The sequence below is a fragment of the Taudactylus pleione genome, unplaced genomic scaffold (assembly GCF_031769625.1).
Source record: "Taudactylus pleione unplaced genomic scaffold, aTauple2 ptg000885l, whole genome shotgun sequence".
Taxonomy (NCBI): Eukaryota; Metazoa; Chordata; class Amphibia; order Anura; family Myobatrachidae; genus Taudactylus; species Taudactylus pleione.
The window spans coordinates 771448-795418 of NW_028285286.1; the positions used below are offsets into that span (position 1 = coordinate 771448).

Genomic DNA, 23971 nt, shown 5'->3' on the forward strand with positions numbered 1-23971 from the left:
GTCTCGTTGCAAGCCCGATGGTCGCGATGGTCTTGACCATCGCGACCATCATCCTGGCCACTCGCTATAGCTGTGGGTGGTCACCCACAGCTATGCGAGCGGCCAGGAGGCCGAACAAAAAAAAACAAAAAACGCCCAGATTCAGAGCGAGCGCTCTTTCAGAGCGTCTGTCTCTGAATCAGGGCCTCAGTCCCTTCCATGTAGGTAGAGGAGTGTGTGGAAGTGACAGAGACAACACCGCAGTGAGGTACAGTAGTGTGTAATTTGTACTATATAGTGAGCCCACTGCTACTGTTACATTTACTATTATTGTATGCCGTGTTTATATGTTTACTAAAGGAGCCTCTTTCACCCATTATTTGCCTAGGTGACTTATGTAACCCATGTCCAGGTATCGGGGAGGCCGAAGGCCGACCTACATGCAGACCAGACGGCTGACGGGGTGAAAACAGCTAAATAAATTTCCCGGTGTGCTCACGAACCACCAATGGGGTAAGTAATCGAGTGTGAGTTGTGTGCGCTGTATAATCGTTATCCTGCTAGCTGGGAGGGGTCCTACGCTGTAATATAAGCTTGGTGGAATTCTGCTTTGGCCGAATGGTTTGATACAAGTTTTAAAAGACAAAGTTTAATCAATGTTAAAAATAAAAAAAATGGTCAGAAAACTTAAATGGGTGCGGTAACAACATATACTGTATGAAGATGTTCTGTGTTTACATTACTCTCTTATAGTCTGCACAGGTCAATGCCACTGTCTCCTTCTGGCAATCTTCCTGATTGTGATGAAACAAATTATTTTCATGAACTAGGGATGACTCTGTCCAGCCCGCCAGAATTGTGCACATAATTCTGCGACTGACGAACACCTGTTGTACGTTTCTGTCAGTTTTGCACACAGATGATTTGTGCTGGAGACAAGAAGACAGATACAATGTATCCACTAGAAATGTATCAGCTGCTTGTCTGCAAAGAATTCCCTGGTCATTAAAACTTGCACAAGTATTTCTGCAGGAATAGGGGAAGCAAACCAATCAGCTAGACAGCCTGGTAAACCAACAGCTTACGTACAGTACACTATATATTACAAGTTATTGAACCACTAATTATCGCGCTCAGAACTGGTGCATGTAGTGATGGTTTTATAGTCTTTTGGCTAGGATCAGAGCACCTACAGAGTACCCATAAACTTCTTATACATGAATGCAGCAGCATAACTCCCAAAATGGCAGATTTGGAAATCGGGCATGGTTGCATCACAATGGGGGCACTGCCACTGTATGCAGAACAGCAGTGAGTGGGAGTTACTGACCACTTTTGTGATGGTGGAACAGAGCCCTGATGGGAAGGGGTATGCAGTCAGGAAACTGGCGGACCTAATCCCGACAGCCGGCTTCCCGACTGCTTAATCCCGGCGAAGGTTAAGTGACAGGCATCTTAATCTATGCGCCTGTCATTATACCAACACGGGAGACCGGCGCCTGGCATCCCGCTCGAAGGGACGCCGAGCGTGGATAGCTACGGGGGGAGGGGGGGTTAGGTTTAGGGTTCCCGGGGGGGGGACTTAGGGTTAGGCACCCCCCGGGAGGTTAGGTTTAGGCTAGGGGAAGGGGGGTTAGCATTAGGCTCACCCAGGAGGGTCTTGGGGTTAGGCACCCCCCCTGGGGACTTAGTTTAGGCGGCGGGGAAGGGGGGTTAGGTTTAAGCACTTATAGGGGGGATTAGGCACCCCTGAGGGAGGGTTAGGGGGTAGAATTACGTTAGACAATACTTACCTTGGAGGATCGGGATTTCCTCCTCTGCCGGGATGCCACTGTCAGGATTCCAACCGCCGGGCATGGGTCCGGCGGTATATCATGCCGATTCCATGGAAGGTATGTGGATGTGTAGAAGAGGGAGTGGGTAGGAAAGGACTAACCAGAGCATTAGATTGTTCACAGCAGCACAAAGTGTTTTAAATATGCCAGCTCCTGCATGTCGATGTTTAAGTAAGACCGCAATAGGGGAACTAAGCCAACATGCGACCAATCTGATAATCAGCACCAGGGGTCGGTAACCTCAGGCACACAGAACAGGTGTAAGTGGCATGCCAAACTTTGGATTCTGCTTGATCCTTACCAAATAAGCTAATTATTGTCTTAAATCTGTCTCCTATTTGGGAGCAGAAGCCGGGCTGCAGTGAACGGGTCATGCGTTATGCAGGTGATCGGGGATGGTGACAAGTCACGTGACCTCATCTGCACAATGCGGAGTGATCACCGGCAGTAGATTTTAGAGAGGGTCGGGGGATAGGAAGTTGTGCTCTCCCACCTCTCTGCATGTGCACCAATGGCAAAGGTTAAATGGGGTGGGAGGGTCTGACAGCAAACAAGGGGCATGTGGCAGATGCTGAAGGCATATAAACAGAATATGGGAGATATGTAAGGTGCATGTGGGGGGTCTGATGGCATAAGGGGCATGAAGGGTATCTGATGGCATATAAGGGGTATGTGAGGGAGTCTAATGGCATATGAGGGGCACGTGGATGAGTCTGATGGCATATAAAGGGAATATGGGACATGTGATGGCATGTAAGGTGCATGGGGGGTTTCTGATCGCATATAAGGGGCATGAGAAGGAGCCTGATGGCAAAAAAGGGGAACGTGGAAAGGTATAATGGCATAAAAAAAGGTATATGGAGGTTATCTGACAGCATGTAAGATGCATGTTGGGGTCTGATGGTACGTAAAGGGCACGTGGTGGAGTCTGTTGGCATATAAAGGTCATATGGGAGCATATATGTTGGCATGTAAGGGGCACATTGAGGGGCCTGATATATAAAATTAGAATTGGCACACTAAAGTTAACTAGATTTGTGCCGTCACGCTAATGGCAAAAGGTTGCCTACCCCTGATCTAAACCTTAACAATAGCATGGAGAGGTTATGAAAGGCTTCTGCCACACTGGCACAGGAAGAGTGTGGCATCAAACTCTTCTCTGCATGAAAGAAAGTGCATACATGTGCCATGTTCTAGGTATACCATGGCATTAGGACTGGGTGCCATTTATTACAGACTGCTGGAACACACTGACCCTAGTTACTACCGTCCTGCCTGCCACCTTTCAATTGCCACAGCAGGATGTACATGACAATGCCCAACTGCCTGGCATGGAGCAGCCTACTAATGAGACTACTGTGATCAGTGCACAGTATCACTCAGGCTGCACCTTCAAGCATCTCTAATATTGTACATTCAAAGTAATTTTATTTGCTGGGTTAATAGTGACTGGAACCTTAAACAAGAGCTGATCTGTCATTTGTTACAGTGACCAGAAAAATCTGCAATAAAATGACTAAATCTGACTCCGTGCTGCAGCTGGCATCATGTACTTCCCCCACAGCGCCTCACAAACACCCCCCCCCCAACTTTATGCCTACGCTAAACTGGCTTCTGCTTAAGTGACACATATAAACCCCCCACCTCCCCTATAGCTGTGAATAATCACTGTTTCACAAATGAATGTGATCACTGGGTGAGAAATTATCATTTTAAAATAGAGTCTAATTTGCATATAAGGAACAGGAGATTTATGAAAGGAAACCTAGAGGAACACTACATCTGCCGGGGATCAGTCGTAATTTACATTGATTGTGACCGATCTTAAATTGTAAAGCGCGGGCAAGATGGAGTATGCTGTAGCAGCGTTACTGCCAGGAGTCTTAGACTTCCCAGAGATTTATTAATAATCTTATCACAAACATGGCTCGTGTCTCCCCCCCCACCCCCTTTAATATGTGCCAGGCTCTTCTAAGGAATTTGCTGCAATTAGAAATTTCAATACATGCATCTTGGCGCTTGCTTGATCCTTTCCTAAAATAAAGCCACCTATCATTGCAATACAGTTGTTACATTTTTTTTGTGTGTGTGTGCGCCTGCTACTTAATAATCAATGTATTCATCATTAAAGTCTGAGCCCTCGAGCGATAGGTTTTTAGCATATTCTAATGACTAGTGACTTGCAAATTACACTGACCTTTCATGTACATTCTGCAAGCACCTTGTTCTAATGCGAACTGTATTTATAGTTTGCCAATACAAACTAGCCAAAGATTGGATAATTACTCTAATCTATTAAGTGGATTGCTCTCTGCTTGCTCATTTGTAGCACGGCCCATACCGGCGAATTTTCAAAAAGCTGCTCCTATCTCTCATCTCTCGCAAGGCCAAAGACTGAAGAATGCCTCGGCTGTGTACACACTTACTAATGTATGAAGAACAGCCCATCAAAGCTAATGGATCTTTCGAAAATGAAGAATCCACTTTGCTGTTACTGTCATAATGCTATTTGTGACTGACAAAAACCACAGCTCAGGGAGTGTAAACTGAGCTTAAGAATGTCAGGCAAAGTTCCATTTTCTGGTTATTACACTGACCTCCGGCTAGCACTTAAAGGTGTACAGTCTGCCTGGCACCAGAATCATCAGCGGCGATTACAGCACGCTCTTCATAGAATACATAGAATATTATCCCACGTCTGAGCTGAGGGAGCGCACACCAAACATAAATGCTCTGCCAGTAAGATGGATTTGTACACCGGCCATGTGTCTACCATGGAAGGCAGGAAGTGATGACAGAGGATAACTGGAAGCAGGCAGGGAGCAACGGTTCATTGATGACATCACTTGCTCCACGTTCAGTGTATTTTTTGTGCTCCTCACTAGTAGATGGCAGCAGGTAATCTACAAGTATGTCTTTTAATCATGAAAGGAAACCGAATAACCCAGAGGACACAGAGAGAACATACAAGCTGTACACAGACAGGGCTCTGGTCAGAATCGAACCCCCTCCCAGTGCCGTGAGGCCACAGGGCTACCCAATTTATCCTAATATTGCATTGTGTATCTGCCTTCCATAGCTTGGAATCTACTTTTGGCTCCCGGACACATGAAACAAAGGGGTCACCGCAGAGTTGAACACAACTTGGCTGCAGATGATCCCGTTTTCCGCGCAAAGGGAAAATCAATGTACCGTTTCAACCATATGTGGCGTGTTACACATATCTGCAGCGCACCCGCCCACTGCCCATAGTTGGATAGTAGCTATCATCAGGGCGCACTTTCCCCGGCCTATATTTAGGGCATCGATCCATCTTAAAGCAGGCGTATTTAGGCTTCCATCTTAGCCCGCAGTTCCGTCAACACGTCCTCATTAAACTTTGCCTACTTGAGACCACCCCGTTATGCCCTTTCATAGAGATGTGCTTGGAATGGGTATGAGTCTGCACAGCACGTCTTGGCGCACGCTTGGTTCTGGAGCTTCCACAGTGTGGCAACACTCATGATACACTTCACAAATAAGGACTAACCGTTGGAGCCATGGTCATTAATTGAAACTCCGGTTAACAGTTTTAACTTAGGCACTATCTCATCAAAATGAACAATTTACAGGTTCAGTACAACGGTCAAGTGCTGACCGTTCTGTAGATACAGAGCCAATTCAGCCACAGCATGCTTTAGCCAACCCATACTGGCCCCATCAAGCTCTTGGCTGCTGTTAATGACATTGTGCCCGAAGATAATTATTGGGACTTTGAGTCACCATGACGATGCCAAGCTAACCTCCCTTTTATAATGGTATTGGTTTGGCTAAACTTCGACAATCACAGGTTGCTTGCACAGGAAAGTTATGACAGCTACAGACTAAATTAGATGCTATACAGGCCAAGTATTGACACTAACTTTTAACACAATCTCATTCATTTGGTGAGCTAAAACAATTTAAGATGAGCTATTAAAGTAAAACATGTATCAAAGACCATTGAAGAACTACTCTTCTGTAGAAGCTTCCAAGTAACATCACAGCTGCATTACATTAACAGTCCCCATAACATAAACGGCATTGATTTGCACTTCAAAAATTTCCCCCAGATTTTTTAAGTCGCTGAACAATTTGGCAGCAGATTTTATCAAACTACAACAATTCTAAGGGGCCCCGGCCCCTCGGGAATCTTGAGAGCCCAGCTCATGTGTCCCTCTTGCGTCATCCACAGTCAGTGTGAGAGAAGGAGGTCTGTCACAGCCCCTATTGGTGCCGGCGCAGCGCACGTGGACGGGGAAGGCGGGGAGGGGGCTGGAGATGAAGACACGGGCTGTGAGAGATGGGGTGGGATGAGGCTTATACCTCTTTTCCACCAAAAACCCAGGTCCGACCTGGGTTTTTGGACATGGTTCCAACCCTGGTCAGACCCATTTACACTGCAACTTTGATCTGGGTTACTCCCAGGTCAGCCCTGTTCACACTGAACTCAGGTCTGCCCTGCTAAACCTGTGAGGTCATAAAAAGTGGGAGGTGAATGCTCCACAACCACCAATCAGCTAATTTCAGGCATGACCCAGGTCAGATAACTCGGGTTGCACCGTTTACACTGCACCATTACCCGGGTCCATCCTGGGTCCAACCCTGGTAGCTACCTGGGTTGGATTGCTGGGTCACTTGACCTGGGTTATTTTTCAGGGACCCTTTTACACTGATCTGTGACCTGGGTAGAACCAGCAAAAACCCAGGTTTTTGCTCTGGTGTAAAAGGGGTATTAGAGACACAGAGGGCTGGGGTGAGGCTGAGAGACACAGGGTGGGGGAGATGAAGCTGAGAGACATGGGTGGGGGGGATAATGATGCTGAGAGACACAGGGTAGATGAGTAGATGGCTAGCATTGGAGACACTTAGGGGGGGAAGAGGCTGGAGATACATGGATGGTGCTGAACCGACACAGGCAAGAATAAGGCTGGAGATGAGGATTGAGGCTGGTGCAACACAGGCGAGGATGAGGCTGGAGAGACACTGGGGGATAAGGTTTGGAGAGACAGTTGGGGATGAGCCAATGGCCGATCTGCATGTACCTACTTGGAGGGCATAGGGGGCCCCAAAAACATGATTGTGATGGGCCCCAAGATTTCTGTTGCTGGCCCTGTGGACGAGCCATAAACAGACTGAGGATGGGATGAGCTCATGAAACACCACCGATACTGGGAACAATGTTTTATAGTGAATAATTATGTAAAAGGACGCAGCTCTTGACCTCAAGAGATTTCACTATGAAAACTTATTCTGACCATATTTTACTAATGAGTATACAATATTCATGACAAATAAAAATATCTATTTAACCTTAATTAAATCCATTTGTTCTATAGACAGAAGTGGGATCTGAACTTAAAGGGAATATACCATAAACTGATGAAAAATTTATTTAATACTAATTAGCTTTCTCTGATTATCAATCTGCATAAACAAATTATTTATTGCTACAATTTATTACATGTTTTCAGCTCTTCCACCCCCCTTACTGGGTTCAGCAACACGCCCGGAGCGGAGGGTCTGGCTTTGATCATTACACTGGGGGCTGTATAGAGCTGTAATACTTTGCACAAGACGTAGATAACATCCTGACTGATGTAATCGTCATTAGTTTTCTGTTACTTTTTCAGCAAAATAATGTAGTTACGCCTGGGCTCATATCATGAATTTAGGCAGATAATTAATGAATGAAAACTCCACTTTTAACTCTGGTCAAACATACAGAATGCAGCGCTATTGCTTTGTGCATGCTCCTTGTAATATTCCTGTCCTCTCTAATGTCCTGTATGTATAGCTACAAAACATGTTATGTGATGCTTGGCACGTTACAAACAGAGATATGCATGACTAACCCTAAGCTTGGAGAGCGATAAAGTACCAACCAATCAGCTGCTAGCTGTCATATTACAGGTTGTTTTTGAAAAATGACAGTTAGAAGCTGATTGGTTGGTACTTTATCTCTCTTCAAGCTTTGCTAAATCTCTCCCCTGAGTCACGGTTTCTTCCCACCCCTACACTTATCCCAGTCGCACTTTACGGCAATCCCGATTCCCTTCTCTCGGTCACCTATGGCGGGAGCCGTTAGTGTGCGGTGCATTCACACCGGGCATGTGGATCTCAGAGTGGGGACATGGCATAGCCAGTTACTATATAGATATACTGTATGCACCCATTCTTTAGTACACACTAAAATATTGATCTTTTCTACCAACTAAAATTAAATCTTGTTGAATAACAGAACTAATTGCATTAGACAAAAAGATGATGTGGTAGTAACAATGTTCTCTCCAGGGTTCTTGTTTCCAGGCTATAGATAGGATATTTTAGGGTTATTGCAGAACCTTTATCGGGCTTTGTTGGGCAGGGGTGTAAGATGTCCATCATGAATAGGGCTGCCTGGTACCACAGAGCTTTGGCATCTTCCTACTGCCAAACATGGGCAATGTTGGAGGAGGCCGCTGGCTGCTTCTCTCGTGAATCGTGTTGGTTATTTATAGCCAACATCACACCTGGAGAAGAGATGCCCAATACAGTGCTCTCCAAAGTGCTATGTGAGCCTTGTGCTTACATTGATGTTAGTGGGTAGTGTACGGGGGAGGAGCGTTAGCACCAGGCACCACATTGATGTCAGTGGGTAGGGTACGGGGAGGAGCATTGGCAGCAGGCACCACATTGATGTTAGTGGGTAGGGTACGGGGCGGAGCGTTGGCAGCAGGCACCACATTGATGTTAGTGGGTAGGGTACGGGGAGGAGCGTTGGCAGCAGGCACCACATTGATGTTAGTGGATAGGGTACGGGGGAGTGGTTAGCACCAGACACCACATTGAGGTCAGTGGGTACAGGGGGGACATTAGCACTAGGCACCACATTGATGTCAGTAGGTACAGGGGGGACATTAGCACCAGGCACCACATTGATGTCAGTAGGTACAGGGGACATTAGCACCAGGCACCACATTGAGGTCAGTGGGTACAGGGGGGACATTAGCACCAGACACCACTTTGATGTCAGTAGGTACAGGGGACATTTGCACCCGGTACCACACTGATGTCAGTGGGTACTGGGGGGGGGAGGCATAAGCACCAGGCACCACATTGATGTCAGTGGGTATTGGGTCTTAAGATGCTTTTATTAAGTTTTGATGAAATGTTGGGGGCCGTTTAGGAAACCTGGTGCAAAATGAAAGAGGTGGGTTTTGGCCGCACCATGCAATCAGGTGTTTGATTTTCCAAATTGCTCTATAAAAATATCAGAATCAGAATGGTCGCTGAGAGCACAGCCCCCTTTCTATTTGTTTCCCTTTGCATCAGCTTTTATAATCGTCCCCAGTGTGTATTCCAGCCTTCATGTAAAAGCTGTAGAGAAATCCTTCAGTTAATCCCTTTTGCAGAAAGATGGCGGCAGCAATATAATGACAAAGCACCGGAGTGAGAAGTGTATGGATTTTACACTCTGCATTACAGATGTAGACAGAGCAATGTCTGCTGAAGAGATGTCACATGGCAGGAAAAGATGATCTCTTCTTCCCCCGTCTCTCTCCGCTCTCCCCGTTGACAGTGTATTGTGAGACAGTAATGGATGGGTAACATTACAGACACTGGTAATTAAAACAACACTAATTTTGTCTCAGTGGCTGAGCTTTGTTGTTTAAAATCATCTATCACAGACGTCATGCTCCATACAATAAGGCGGCAGTGCTCATCGTGCTTGGCCAACACTCAAGAGCCATCCTCGTCTGTCTGGAGACAGTCACCCTTCTACTCTCCTCACTTCTTGCGCCTTGATCATAAAACTATAAGACAAAGGTTATATCAGTCTCACTAGAAGAACCAGGACAGTACAGCCCATGGTATTATTTAGGTCATAGTTTCCTTATGCCTCGTTGACTGCTGGAGAACTCTCCAATCTTCGCTGCGTGGTCTCTCGTGATGTGGGTGGAGTATGTTTCTCCAGTGCGATTGGACTGACCACAAGTGAGGATCCATACTGGATGAACTGTAGCATCCCTCAAATAAATTAGGAATGGTCACTGTATGCTGATAGCACAGTGTTTCTAGATTTCTTATGAGATTGTAGCATTTACATCATTCGTATAAAGGTGATCAAAGCTGTGTTACACTTTACGTGACCACCACTTGTGCATTAATGAGATTCTGTTTGAATTTCCAAAACACAGGGGTACTGCTTGGTCATGGAATGATTTAGGTAAAGTAGTTGGGTCTGAGGGAACCTATATTTCCAACTGGGATAAGACAAAGGAAGAATGAAATCTTGGATTGCTGCACACCTTCATTTCAAACAGAATCAGAGGTGCTACCATGCTGAGACTTGTAGTGCCACGCAGGAAAAATAAAATGCAGATTCACACTCTAAGCACTAAGAATACTGATAGTCAAAACAATTATGATAAACTCTACAATTGAATTAACATGGAGTATAAATGAGGTTCTTAGCATATGTTTGGCCAAAAATGCATGCCCGCCTACCACGTCATCAGGTGTGTCCCTAACAATCCCTAATACTGACACATTATATCAATGTACATTATCTAGGTCTTACATATAATAGTGCTCATTCTAATATGTAGACAGCAATGCAGGGAACTTGTGCAGATTAAAATCACCTAAGGGCAGCTGGGAGAGTAGCTAATAGCAAGCAAAAGGAGTCTCAGCCTTCAAGTGTATATTATATGAAGAGGGGAAAAAGTGGGGGCTTGGACTGCACACCCTAACTTTAAACATAATAAGATTGTGCTACCATGCTGGGGCTTGCAGTAACATGCCGGAAAAAGAAAATACAGGTGCACCGTTTAAGCTTTTACCCTTACATTGAGTCCTGGCAAGGGCACCAGGATACCACCACTTTTTCAGTTGTATTAATGTAATGTGGGAGTAACGTAAGAGAGAAGGTATTAATGTAATATAGCGTGGGCTACTAATGTTATGTAGTGAGTCTTAATGTAGTGGTGGACTATTGATGCAATGTGGGAGTTTGGTAAGAGCTATTATATTAATATAGTAGGGGATATTAACGTAATATTTCTCATGCCTCCCAACTGTCCCAATTTTAGTGATTCCAGCGGGACAGTCCCACTTTTTTGGGCAATGTCCGGCAGTCCCAACTGCAGTATCCAGCGGGTGGGGGGCACTCTGTCACAGCTGCAATGGATGACACGGCACTGTCCGGGAGAGGCTGGGGGCTGCCTAGCAGCTGTCGGAGTGCTGGGCTTGCCCCCAGTGTGATGGGAAATTGGGTGTGACACACGGCCATGCCCCCAAAACTCATATACCAGGAGGCATGGCCTAGTGGACACAAGGCCACACCCCGTTGGTGCACATGAAGAGTCTCGGGATGGGGGTTTCCAATGTTGGGAGGTATGTGTTGCTGCTGATAAATGTGGCTTTTATTTATTTAATGTTGGAATTGCTTAGGACAGAGGCCTAGCTTGTTCACTTCTTGCTTAGCTTTTATTTGTTACTGATTTATATATACTTGATATAAAATAACAGTGGCGGAGCGATGCATCCACAGCCCTCCCCGGGTTGACCGCACCCCTTTCAGTGACATGCCAGGGCATATTTAGGAGCCCATCTATTTGTTAATCATTTTATGGAGCCAAGGAAGAGGGGTGCTAATGTATGGAAAGTACCTAAAATATTTAGGAACAAGCAGCACATTTATTATCTGTGTGAGGGGCTACGGGGACCATAAGATTTACAGCAGTTCTGCATTCTCAGTCTTTGTATGCTGGGAACTGCTCTAAGGATGCTACAACTCCAAACTGTACCAATTTCACTGGGACAGACCCAGCTTGGTGGACCTTAAAAGTGGGTGGAGCTTACAATGAAGTGGGCAGAGATTTCCTAAATGTGCGTGACTGGGTTTCCAAAGTTAACGGTTTGGAGTTTGGACGGAGCAGGGATTATTTGGTGCCAGATTTGCTTTTATGACCATTGGGGCATGATGTTATTATGTTGTGTATGATAAACAGCCCTGGAATGTACAGTATACGATAGTATAAATGGTGTGCCGATTGCTGACCTGTATTTCTAAAGCGTAATATGTTAACTGGCAAACAACGTCCAGAGATCTGCTGTATCACAAATCCCAATGACATAAAAATAAGCAGTGAGCAAGTGTAATTAAGCTGTACTAACGTAGATAAATGTATATACCCTATAATTGGAATGGCTATGATGGTTCGATTCCCGTCAGCGGCAGCCCGACAGGAGCAGAGTGCGACGCAGCGGGAGCCCTACAGCCCTGGAAATCCCGATCGTGGATAGGTAAGTATCCACTAACCTAACCCCCCTAACCCTAACCCTCCTTAGGGGTGCCTAACCCTAACTTCCCCCCCAAGTGCCTAACCCTAATCCCCCCTCTAAGTGCCTAACCCTAACCACCCCCTTTCCTGCTGCCTAAACCTAAGTCCCCCGGGGGGGTGCCTAACCCTAAGTCCCCCCCCGGGGGTGCCTAACCCTAACCCTCCCTCCCCCTAGCCTAACCCTAACCCCCCCAGGGGGGTGCCTAACCCTAAGTCCCCCCCGGGAGCCCTAAACCTAACCCTCCCCCCCGCGGCTGTCCGCTCGCGTTGCCCGGCATCACTACGATCGTGATGCCGGGCGCCGGTCTCCCGGTGTCGGGGAAATGTGACGCCCGGCATTTCACCCTTGCCGGGATAAGACAGTCGGGAAGCCGCCTGCCGGTATATAGGCAGTCGGCTTCCCGATTGCTTCCCCTATAATTCAATGCCAACCTTATCATTTAAAAATCTATTTGTAATGGCATCTGTCACTTACATGTAGTCATTTTTATGGAATCAGTATGTGCTGTCGGCTGTCGACATGCCTCCTGTCAAAATACAGCAGCATCCCGATGTGTAATATCCCAACAGGGGTCGGGGAAGTATACTTACCCTTCCCCCTTCTCTCTCTAACCCTCCCTTCTTGTAGCTTAGCTCTAACCCTCCCCACCCCACACCCTAACCCTCACCGTTAGTGCCTAAACCTAACCCTCCCCCCTAAGTACCTAACTCTAACCCTCCCTCCTAGGGGTGCCCCCCTAGGGGTGCCTAACCCTAACCTCCCCCCAAAAAAACCTAACGTTAACCGTGCTATGCTACCTAAACCTAACACCCTCACCTGCGGCTAATACTAAAGGCGCCCCGGGCTTACCTTGTTCGGGTTGGCATCCTTCTGTGTTTCTGCGTCAGGATTAAGATAGGCGTCAATACTTTGACATCTATCTTAAGTCCCTTGTGGGTTTCCCCTGTTGGGATTTAGACTGGCGGCATTGCGCCCGCTGGTCTCATAACTAAATCTAATTTTTTTGGCCTTAACCAACATTAATGAGATTACAGCCAATCAAATCACTAGGGTCCTGACGCCTATTTTGACTTGAGCAATATTCATAATAATGCAATGTATGAAATCCCTAAGCAATTAGCAATCTAACAATGAGCAATGTCCGTGCACTGGCTTCGCTGGCAGCGGCATGGATTCCCATTGGAAGCACCACCTCCCAATCACACACGGGACACGCGGTCCCAGGGGGTGGCGCTTTCTCCTGGGACTGCCAGGCTGGGCTGCGATTAATAGAGAGGGCACATCCAATAGGAAGCCACTCCCCGGGCCTTACCGTCAGCCCTACACGGCTTCTAGGGGCTGCAGCCGATGCAGTCCCTAGAAGCCGGAGTTTATGTGCATGTGCCGCGACCTGTCCCACCGGTGTTTGTGCGCATGCATTGGTCCCGATGCCTGCCAGATTCATTACGAAGGTGCCGGGACAGTCTCCTCCGTCCGGACTGCAGCAAAGGCCGCCCCCCTCTATGAAGAGGGTAGCAGACGTTGCTGGCAATGTGTCTCAACGATTTCACTAGTTACACTTATTTTATATACACCTTTATCCAGCTAACTGCGTGACCTATCCTTTTGTCTTTGTAACTCAACTGTGGTGGTGTTGTACGATGACTTTGAGAACCTCTCTATGACCCCCTTGGGACTTCATTTCTCATGGACCATGACAAGAACTTGCGTTTCGCTGCCCCTTCCCCTGTCCCTCTACCTTCTCCTAAAAGAACCCTTAATGCCGCACACGCAATGGAAAATGCATACGGCATCGGTTCAGCGCTGCTTTGCTATGCAGACGTAACTCAGAACCTTCCAGCCAAATCGGGGCAGCGCCATCCCGACCGGAATGGAGGGACAGAGGGCCTGATTCAGAGCCAGACGCTATTTGCACTCGCTCGTTCAGAAAAAGGGGCCGGCTATTTAAATTGAGCGCTCGCTCTTTGCAGTCTGTTGATGCCTCTATGTCTGAGCGAGCGAACGAAACATGCGCTCGCTATTTTGTAAAGGCGCCCCCTGGCCGCTCGCATCCTACATCATCGCCGCTATTTATTAGATTAATCGAGTACATCGAAAGGCGTCTGAACTGCTCGCAGTGCTTGTGGTTGGATTTTCCTACCGCAATCATGCGAACAGTTCAGGCTAAGAGACAACCAAGTGACGTGGTCGATGACGCTGCTTTGTTAATTATGCACACCCATTAAACGTCCGTTTTGACCGTTAGGTACGCCTGTGTTCGGATCTCCACTCCCCGTTTTCAAGCACCTTCCCCTGTTACCACCCACAAACACCTCATTCTGTCACTCAAATTAGCAGGCACTCGCTATTTTGCGAGCGCTCGATTTCCGACCGCAATGAATGGTTGGCGCATGCGCATTACGACCCATACGCATGCGCAGTTGTGCGAACATCTCTTACGAGCGGCTCTGAATCAGGCCCAGAGCACCCTGTAGACTGGGACAGCAGAGAGGAATTATTAATTCAATATGGAAAACACCCAACCCCTTGAGTATAGTTCCTAATTATTAACAAGTGTGGCAACCAAGTTGAGCCTACTACAATAAATTTATTTTTCTGGACCTAAATAACCGTATAAAAAAAATAATAATATCTGATTACACAAACCAGCCAGAACGAGACACTGATATTAAAATAACATATTATATTACAAATAAACTAATTGCGCACACCGACTTGTTAAGTCCATCATTACCAGTCTGGTATTTTCTCAAATCATATTTTCTATTATTATTATTATTATTATTATTATTTTTATTTATTCTTGTCTCACAGAAGAAACAGTTATTTTTCTAAAACTATAACTCATTTCCATGAATTTATTTTTTTGTTGCCTTAAGAGATTGTTGTAATGTTGAGTTAAAACACGCCAAGCAATTTAATCTCCATAATCCCAGCAAAAAAAAGATACTGAGTTAGGTAGAAAATGCAAAAAAAAAAATATATATATAATAATAATAATAATAATAATAAAAAAATAAAAAAAAATCTATGAATACTCTCAGTTTATTCGGCTCTGTGTTGTGTTTCTCTGCTGCTCAAATGCGCCACCTGTAGGTGAACGAGGGGTACGAGGCAAAGTCCTTTGTTTTGCTCTTTTCAGCAGCTACTAAATGTAAAAAATGACTCCGCCACACAGGCTGACAGAAGCATTTGATGGAAATGACTGATTTCCCACAATTGTACCTGCAGAAAATTGATGATAATACTGTCTAACCAATTCATTATGATCGGTGACTTTATCCGCAAGCAGCTTGGATTTATAAATGTGCTAGTCATATGTTGTGTATAATTTGACAAAGTACCGTCCTCATATGAAAGGTTCATTGACCCCGGCTTATTAATAATGTACAGGATCCGGTATTAAGGCATTAAACAAAAAAAAAAAAAACTCCTTGATAATTAAACAGCATTGAGCAGAATGCGGATATAACAGTATGTAAACTGAATGTGGAAGCTGATGTTCTTGAGTAATGCTGGGTTCTAGAACGGAAGGACGTGTCAAAGTTCCGCCAGTGTCGATTCACCTATATAATGCGTAAGGCCAATGTCACACGGGAGCTTTGTGACTGACCCTGATGCAGAGTTGTATGGTATGGGGATTTTCATGCAGTTGAGCGATTATCGGACGACTGCGAATGCGTCACAGATGTAGTGCGCAGGTTAGGCGATTGAACTGCGAATACACTATCCCAGAAGATTTATTAGTAAGTAATTGGCAGGCAGGGGCCGTTTTGTGGGAAGTAACGGGGTGCGGGGCTAAAAACGCGGGCACGACGCAACCACTTTCGGGGCGTGGACCAGCCGCCGACTGAGATCTCGTACGCAGGAAACATGTCTCAGGCGTCTGAGTTGCGGCTGGCTTTCTGAGTGACCATAGGCTCGTTCAAGGTCGATGTTTGCCTGATCTGCGTCCGATCCTGCGTATGCGTACACAGCTGCGATGGCTCATGTGGGCGTCTCAGTCCCAGCCGCTGTTGCATTAGCTTATTTTTGCACATCCCCAATTTTACCCCTTTTCATATACATTGTACTAGCGATGAAAAAGGCATGTATTTACCGCCAGTAGTGGGCAAAAGGCCTAAATGTGGATACAGTGGGCGGAATTCAATTGTTTCCAGCCCCCATCGCGCCCGACTGAGCTATTCAATTGTTGCTCCTGTCGGGCGCGATCAGCTGTCAGCGCCCCATTTCAGCTCGCAGCCCCATGGGGGTGAGAGATGAAATGTGCGAAAAAAGTGACCTGTTTGGGCGCCCAAACATCACTTTTCGCGGTCGCGACCAGCACTTTGGTCGGGGTAGCTGCTTTACGCGGCTAAACCCGACCACTTTGGGCGCGATTGGCGCGAAAAATGGCAGCAATTGAATAGCGGCCCGCGATCTCCTGTCACTTTAGATGGGAGATCCAAACCGCGTAAACAATTGAATTCCACCCATTATGTCTTTCCTCTGTATAGATTAGAATAATATATATATGTTCCAGTGCTAATATCACCTCGTTGGTAAAAAGAGACTTATTATTATGGGTGTTGTTTTTTTTTTTTTTTAAATAGTCTGTAATGCTAAAAATGTTGAAGTTGGACTATCAGATTAGGTTTTGTACTAATGGGTAACCTGAGATGACAGGGCAGGAGTAATGGCCCTAATATCGCCCTGTATCCTGTAAAACCGGGTAACACAATCCATCTATTAGTGCACCTCTCCTGTATTCTCCTCCTCTCTCTGCAGATGGAAAACACTTTTGTGTCTCTAAATGACCAGTGATTTATTACTCAGAAAAATTATAAATGTTTTTGAAGATAAAGAGAAGTGATCAAAATTCTGGGCCTGATTCAGAGCTCGCCCGTCCAGAAAAAGGGGCTGGCTATTTAAATTGACCGTTCGCTCTTTGCGGTCTGTTGACGCCTCTATGTCTGAACGAGCAAACGAAACATGCGGACGTTTTCTTGTAAAAAACGCCCCCCTGGCCGCTCGCATCCTACGTCATCTCCGCTATTTATTAGAGTAATCGAGTACATCGAAAGGCGAATGAACTGCTCGCTATTCATGTGGTTGCATTTTCCTACCGCAATCACGCGAGCAGTTCTGGCTAAAAGACACCCAACTGACGTGGTCGATGACGCTGCTATTATAATTATGCACACCCTTAAAACGCCCGTTTTGACCTTTAAGCACGCCTGCGTTCGGATCTCCACTCCCCGTTTTCAAGCACCTTCCCCTGTTACCACCCACAAACGCCTCCTCCTGTCACTCAAATTAGTAAGGCATTAGCTATTTTGCGATCACACGATTTTCGGCCGCACTGACTGGTTCATGCATGCGTACTAAAACCCATACGCACGCGCAGATGTGCGAACATCGCTCGGAGCGAACGAGCGGCCGCTTACGAGCGGCTCTGAATCAGGCCCTCTGTCCAATTAACTTTATTTAGATGTAACTGGTACAGAATACACTACTGTAATGTTTTAAAATCAAAATGATCAGGAATATCTAGTAAGACTATGTGGGATCCAGCTCATTGTTCAAAATATCTTGATAAATGTTAGCTACTAAGCGGAGGATTAGAAAGGCCCATTTCATAATATATATATATATATATATATATATATATATTTAGATATATATATATATATCTATATATATATAGATATAGATATATATATATATATATTTATATTTTAAATAGCCCATTTAAAGTTCTTGGTCTCCCAGGATAAAGATTTAATACAGACAGAGGTGTTCGCAGCTTTACCTTTTCTTACCAGGTACATTCAGTGATCGAAGTGTATGAACCAGAATTCTGCTGACATTCTAAGAATTGCTTCTGGGCCAGAGAGCAGTCGCTGGTGGGGGGTGTACTGTGGAGGATCCCCTCATCATTGCCCAATGCCGCAATTCACAGCAATGGTGTTGGCAGTGGCGTGGGGTAATTCACTGTGAATCGCATCGGACTGCCCACTTCTCTGGGGTAAGCGAGTGTATCCGGGAGACTAGCCTTATCTCTTTGAAGTCTGGCAGAGCTCCCCCCAAAATTTGGGTCTCCAAATTCAGAGATTGGTAAATATGGGATGAGCTGTTATCAGATATATTGACATTTGTAAATCTCATGGCATTAACACAACATCCTAAATATGGTCACATAACAGCCACGAAAAGTGGTAAGCAGCAAAGAATAGAATTGGATCAGGGCTGGTCCTGGAGTCCCCCAGCAGCTCATAGCCAAGTTGCACATACCAGGCCCACCATTGGCAGGGAGAAGCAGCAGTGTAATAAGTGCCACTTACACCCTGTTGCCCTAGGCCAGGGCTCGACAAATCCCAGGGGCCAGGTCGTCATGGCTACCAGATTTTGCAGTGAGGGAGGAAGCAGAGCCTCATCAGCTCCAGCAGGAGTTTCATGCCTATAGTATTGCGGTGTTCATATCATGCACAGGAGTGCATGTGCTGAGTGTTGCCTGCGGTGACTGCTGTGCCTGTGTCCGTCCCGGCCTGCACTGACGACTCCTCTCCATCCTGGCCTGCTCTGATCCCTGCTGTCTGTCCCAGTCTACGCTGATCCTCCTGTATGTCCCAGCTGTCTACTGTCTCCTATCTCCGGCTGCATAGAGCTCTCCGGTAGTAGGGTTTATGCGTGGCCAGGGATTGTGGAGCAGCTTCAGAGGGATAGTGGTGTGACCACGAGGGGAGGGGGGTTTTGTTATACTTTCTGGCACCATTTTATGTGAAATGTGGTCCGTTATTACTGGAGGGTGGGGGGTGGAGCAGGGGAGCTGTGCAGAGCAGTGAGGGGGCCTCCTTTTTACTGTATCTATTCAACTGTGACCATTTTGTGGACTAGTATAGTGTGTATAACACACAGAGCTGTGCTCCTTACTCACTCCTGTAATTTTTTTGGGGGGACGGTGGTCTGGCTCCTACACTTTTCTCCTGGCTCCTAGATTTCAGAAAAATTTGTCAAGCCCTGCTCTAGGCCACCCCCGAAATTTGCAATTTGCATAGGGGTAGCTTTTGGCCCAGGATTTGGTTATGAAACGCGCTGGTTGTGCATATAGATTCCAGTGTTTGATAGCAGAGGACAAGCTCACGAGGATTTGGTACAGTGATATCCTGTCACGTGGTTGAGTTCTCCCTCAGGCTTTAATTAGATGCCCCTTGATTCCTAAGCAGAAGCGTCAGTAGATATAAAAGCTATGCAGACACAGGTATGTAACAAAAGTTTGACAGATACGGTTTCCAGGAGATAATTCCACGTATGAAGCTCCCAATCACACTGTGATTTATGAAGCCACCTGACAGTTTGACGGCTTAACTGCAGCAATCTCCCCTCTCATGGTTCATGCAGGAAAGGTAATATTTGTATGGAAATGGTATAAATAAGTCTTCAGTTTCACAAATCAGCTATCGGGGCTTAAGAGCGTTCCGTATGCCAGCTGTGGAGATTTCCCCGACGCAATCAGTGATTAATATTCATTTGTTTATTTAACAGCGATTTATATAGCGCACACATATTCTGTAGCACTTTCCAGGGAGTATTTCAGTCACTCACATCAGTCCCTGCTTCAGTGGAGCTTACACTCTATATAACCTATCACATGGACCCACACACTAGGGTTATTTATTTTTTTTGTCAGAAGCCAATTACCCAATCATTATGTTTTTGGATTATGGGAGAAAAACAGAGCACCCGGTGGAAACCCACTTTCAGGGGGAGAACATAGACACTCCACACAGACAGTGTCTTGGTCAGGAATTGAACTCATAACCTCAGGGCTGTGAAGTAGCAATGCTAACCACTACATCACCATTCTCTTCTCCTCTAACTGAGTTGAGCAGTTGGGGAAAAAGAAAACATGCAAACACAGAGAGAACAAACATACTCCACACATATAGGGCCCTGGTGGGAATCAAACGGTCAGTGCTGTGAGGCAGCAACACTAACCACTGTGCTGCCCATCACTGATTGTAAACAGGTATGCTGCAGTCATCAATAACAATTCACAACAAACATGCTTAGTAACACACAATGTATATGTTATAGACCAAAGTGTATAAGAGCTTCCAGAACACAATCTGCCATTTTCGTCTTCCTTCTAGCACCCTGCTCCTGTCACAACCCGTGCAGTTCATCTTTCCTGCCTGGGGTGTTGCTCTTTTCTCTGGTGCTTCTAGCACACACTGGTCTGTATATCAGCAGCATGTTGCAGCAGCTGAGTGTGCTAGAAGCACCAGAGCAGACAGCGACACCCCAGGCAGGAAAGAGGAACTGCACGGAATGTGACAGGTTCAGTTTGCTAGAATGAAGACTACATTTTATCGCAAGACCTCCAGAGTCACTATGTTTAAGGGGAACTCCGCCCATAAAAACATTGTTATGCAAAACTCACCAAACCCAATAAGTATAACCACCACATTTAAAACTTGAAAATAGAGTTTGTGGATGTGGATTCCTTGTATGGGTCCAGGATGGGGGCAACTGAAGCAGCTATCTATGGCAGGGACCCAAGCGACTAATGTCTGCGCACATGTAAAGTACCCCATTACTGACCACTGACAATATTACAGCTGAAATAAGCCACACATAGTAGCTAGTAGCGTACATCGCAGCGTTACTTTTTAAGCTTGGGGCGGAGCTTCTCTGTAAGTAAAGGTCATGTGACCTGTGTAGCTTCTAAGGAGCAAAACTGCAACTATTGTGTAATACATAAAATACTTATCTAACATTTATGGGGCCCTTATCAGCATCCTGCGTAATGATATTTACATCACTGGAATGTTGAAGGCAAATAAAGACCAATTGTACCAAATACAATCTGGCAATTTACCTAATTATTGCTACAGCCGATATAATATGTTTCCTGTAGAGTAAACCATTGTTCTTCAATTTCTTGCATATTGTGAGAGAGAAGCAGCACTCTTGTACGTTTCACAAAGTAGCCATTATTTGCAATCCCTTTGTATCATTTCATGTACTGTAATTAATATTATTATTATTTCTAAAATCTATTTAGTCTGTTCAAAGCTTTTTTACAAAGCAATTATGTATATCAGTGTGCTTTGTGTTGTACCCAGCCAGAGGAATAATACTGATTTAATCACAGCCCATCTGGTATTTTACACTATAAAAACTTCTTTGATTTATTTCATTTTATATTTGTTTTTACTTATGTTTTCTGCAGATTATTTCTGTGTTCCGTATGTCCTGTATTTACTCTGCACCTTTTTATTGCAGTCTAATATTCTATTCCCTACACACGTTTGCATAAAAGATCAGACAAAAGGTGGAAATACATAAAATTGCGCTAAAGCTTGCAATTACACTAAATATAAGCAATACTTGGGGGTCTATGTACTAAGCAGTAATAAGAGACAGAGTGAAAAGTGATAAGTCAGTGATAAGGTGCCAGCCAATCAGCTCCCAACTGTCATCTCACAGGCTGTGTTTGAAAAATGACAGTTGGGAGCTGATTGGCTGGCACCTTATCACTGACTTATCACTTTTCACTCTGTCTCTTATCAATGCTTAGTACATAGACCCCTTGGAGAGATCATGGAGGCTCATATGCAAAGACCACTTAGAGTGGAACGGTCTTCCGTGCAATGGAGGCCACCATTTTCCAGATTGAATCAAATATTCACCAATATCATCGTTTGGGCACAAATGTCATTAACTCCTAGATAACCAGTTGATGAAACTACTTCTTAGTGAAAAGATAGGTGGTATTCACCCGCATCCAGTAATAAAAAAGTTCCAGCCCACAAAACACGATAATATCACTGTAAATGTATCCCGTGAAAATGACACACATCCCAAATGACAAAAAAACGTTTCATTGCTGTCGTACCTGAGATGTGGTCGTGACGTTTTCATCTGCAGTGATGTTGGCTAATCTGCTTCAGTACAACCAAAACGTCCCTGTTCTTTCCAAATGCGTGCTGCAAGTGTAACAAGACATGAGACATTGAAGAGCGGTCGCTACACTTGTCCGCACAGAAGTCGTGCTACGTTCAGTGTTATTCTCTAAAGCTCTGGTTCTTGAGTGTGGCCAATAGAAAGGACTCGCCATGGTTGCCGATACATTCGGGATTTCCATCCGGTCACGGAAAATCCTTGTGGATGCACGTGTGAGCTCAGGCCTGAGAGTTCCTATTACCCATCGATGGTCAATAGTTTTGAGCCATCAGAGGAAGTCGGTGACAGTCACTGGTTGCACATGCAGAGACCACAGATGAAGTTCACCAAATAAGCATTGTGGGTGAAACTATTTACCATTGGTGTAAGACCATAGATGGTTATAGTCATAGATGGTCAATGGCCATCTCTACCCTTCACTCTGAGCAGGTTGCCTGGGAATCTACGGCCACCTATCTAGATTTACTATGGGTCTAGCAAAGATGCGCTGTCCACTACCCAACGCCTAACACTGCGGCGGAGTTAGCTGGGACAATTTGAGAGTGGTCACATCATGGTGGAGGCTCGCCACATGCCCCGGTGCTGTGCATAGCGCTTGTGAAGTGCTACTGTAGGTCGACCCCCAACTTCTTTCCCCTAAAAACACCATGAATTGCAGAACACCAATTGAGAGTCAGGACAAAGATGTTGACTGGGGGCACAACAGGACACCCCACACAAATCCAGGCTTATCATGTTCCTCTTTCATTATAGCTACAAAGTATTGTTTGATACACTTAAGGTACAGAAACTACCATATAGACCAATCTCTTTCCCCGGCCACTGTTTAAATGGTAAATTATTCCTACACCGACATTCAAAACCTAAACGGGCAGCCAGAAAAGAAAAAGCTGATAATGTTAACAGGATTCCTGCCGTACAGAATAAGATTTCAACAGTAATGCAATTTATAAGTAGATAAATCAACTAAAATGTAATGCCAACGTGCCGGGCATACGAAGCCACAGACAGTGCACTATCGCAAATGGTTCAACCTTTTACTTGGGTATTTGAAGAATGGAAAAGTGCTGCTGGAACACACAGAGGAAATTGCAGGAGATAATATAGCTGTAGTCTGAGAACTATAAACATTATATAGAAACATGGCCACAGAGGCAGGTTAACGCCATCTGAACCTGTTGGCGCAGAACTCGTTGGAGCCCTTAATCCTGCCCTAATTAGAGACCTCAACTCTTTTACTCGCAGATACCTATAAAATGAATCCCTTCTTCAGTTAAATATATGTTGTTGTTTTTTTACATAAACTGAAAATTATTACATTTGGTGTTCTGACCCTAAACAAGATGGCGGCCTAAGGGCCCAACCTGCACTTGACCCAAACGTGTGGCCAGATAAAACCAGATCTAGCTGTTTGGCTTGCAGGTTGAGTGCCCACATCGCTCCTGGTTTCACTGCGGCCTGTTGTAGCGGTCAGTAATGGTCGTCTGCTGCTGGTTATCTGAGAACTGTGTTTTATTGAATGCCACAGAATCACACCAGATAATTATCAGACACAGCTCTCACTGATGAGATTAGTCCTGGGCTTGCTTTAAGGTCACACAACATGTAACATCAGGACAACTGCCGTTATCACAGGGTGTATGACTAAGTACGCCCACTGCGGGAAGTCACCTCTCATGCTGAGTACACATTTGGAGATATAGCGCTCATTCTGCCCAGTTGTGATGTCAGCCCAGACGTATTGAACAGCCGATTGGTAATCAGCCATTCTAACAGCGGAACGGTCTACTGACCAATCCGTAGTCAAAGTGTAACCCAGCATTACTGTCCGTCTTATGTTCTATCCAGCCTTTACAACAGCT

The 23971-nt window shown here is 45.4% G+C and overlaps 1 long non-coding RNA gene across 1 annotated transcript in view; it reads right to left on the reverse strand.

Annotated features, from left to right (window-relative positions):
• Positions 1-23971, reverse strand: part of LOC148474179 (uncharacterized) — a 395534-nt gene that overhangs the window by 139421 nt on the left and 232142 nt on the right. Inside the window, exon 2 of the long non-coding RNA XR_015872910.1 lies at positions 22042-22132. This is a non-coding gene — a long non-coding RNA (uncharacterized LOC148474179). The remainder of the gene's footprint in view (positions 1-22041; positions 22133-23971) is intronic.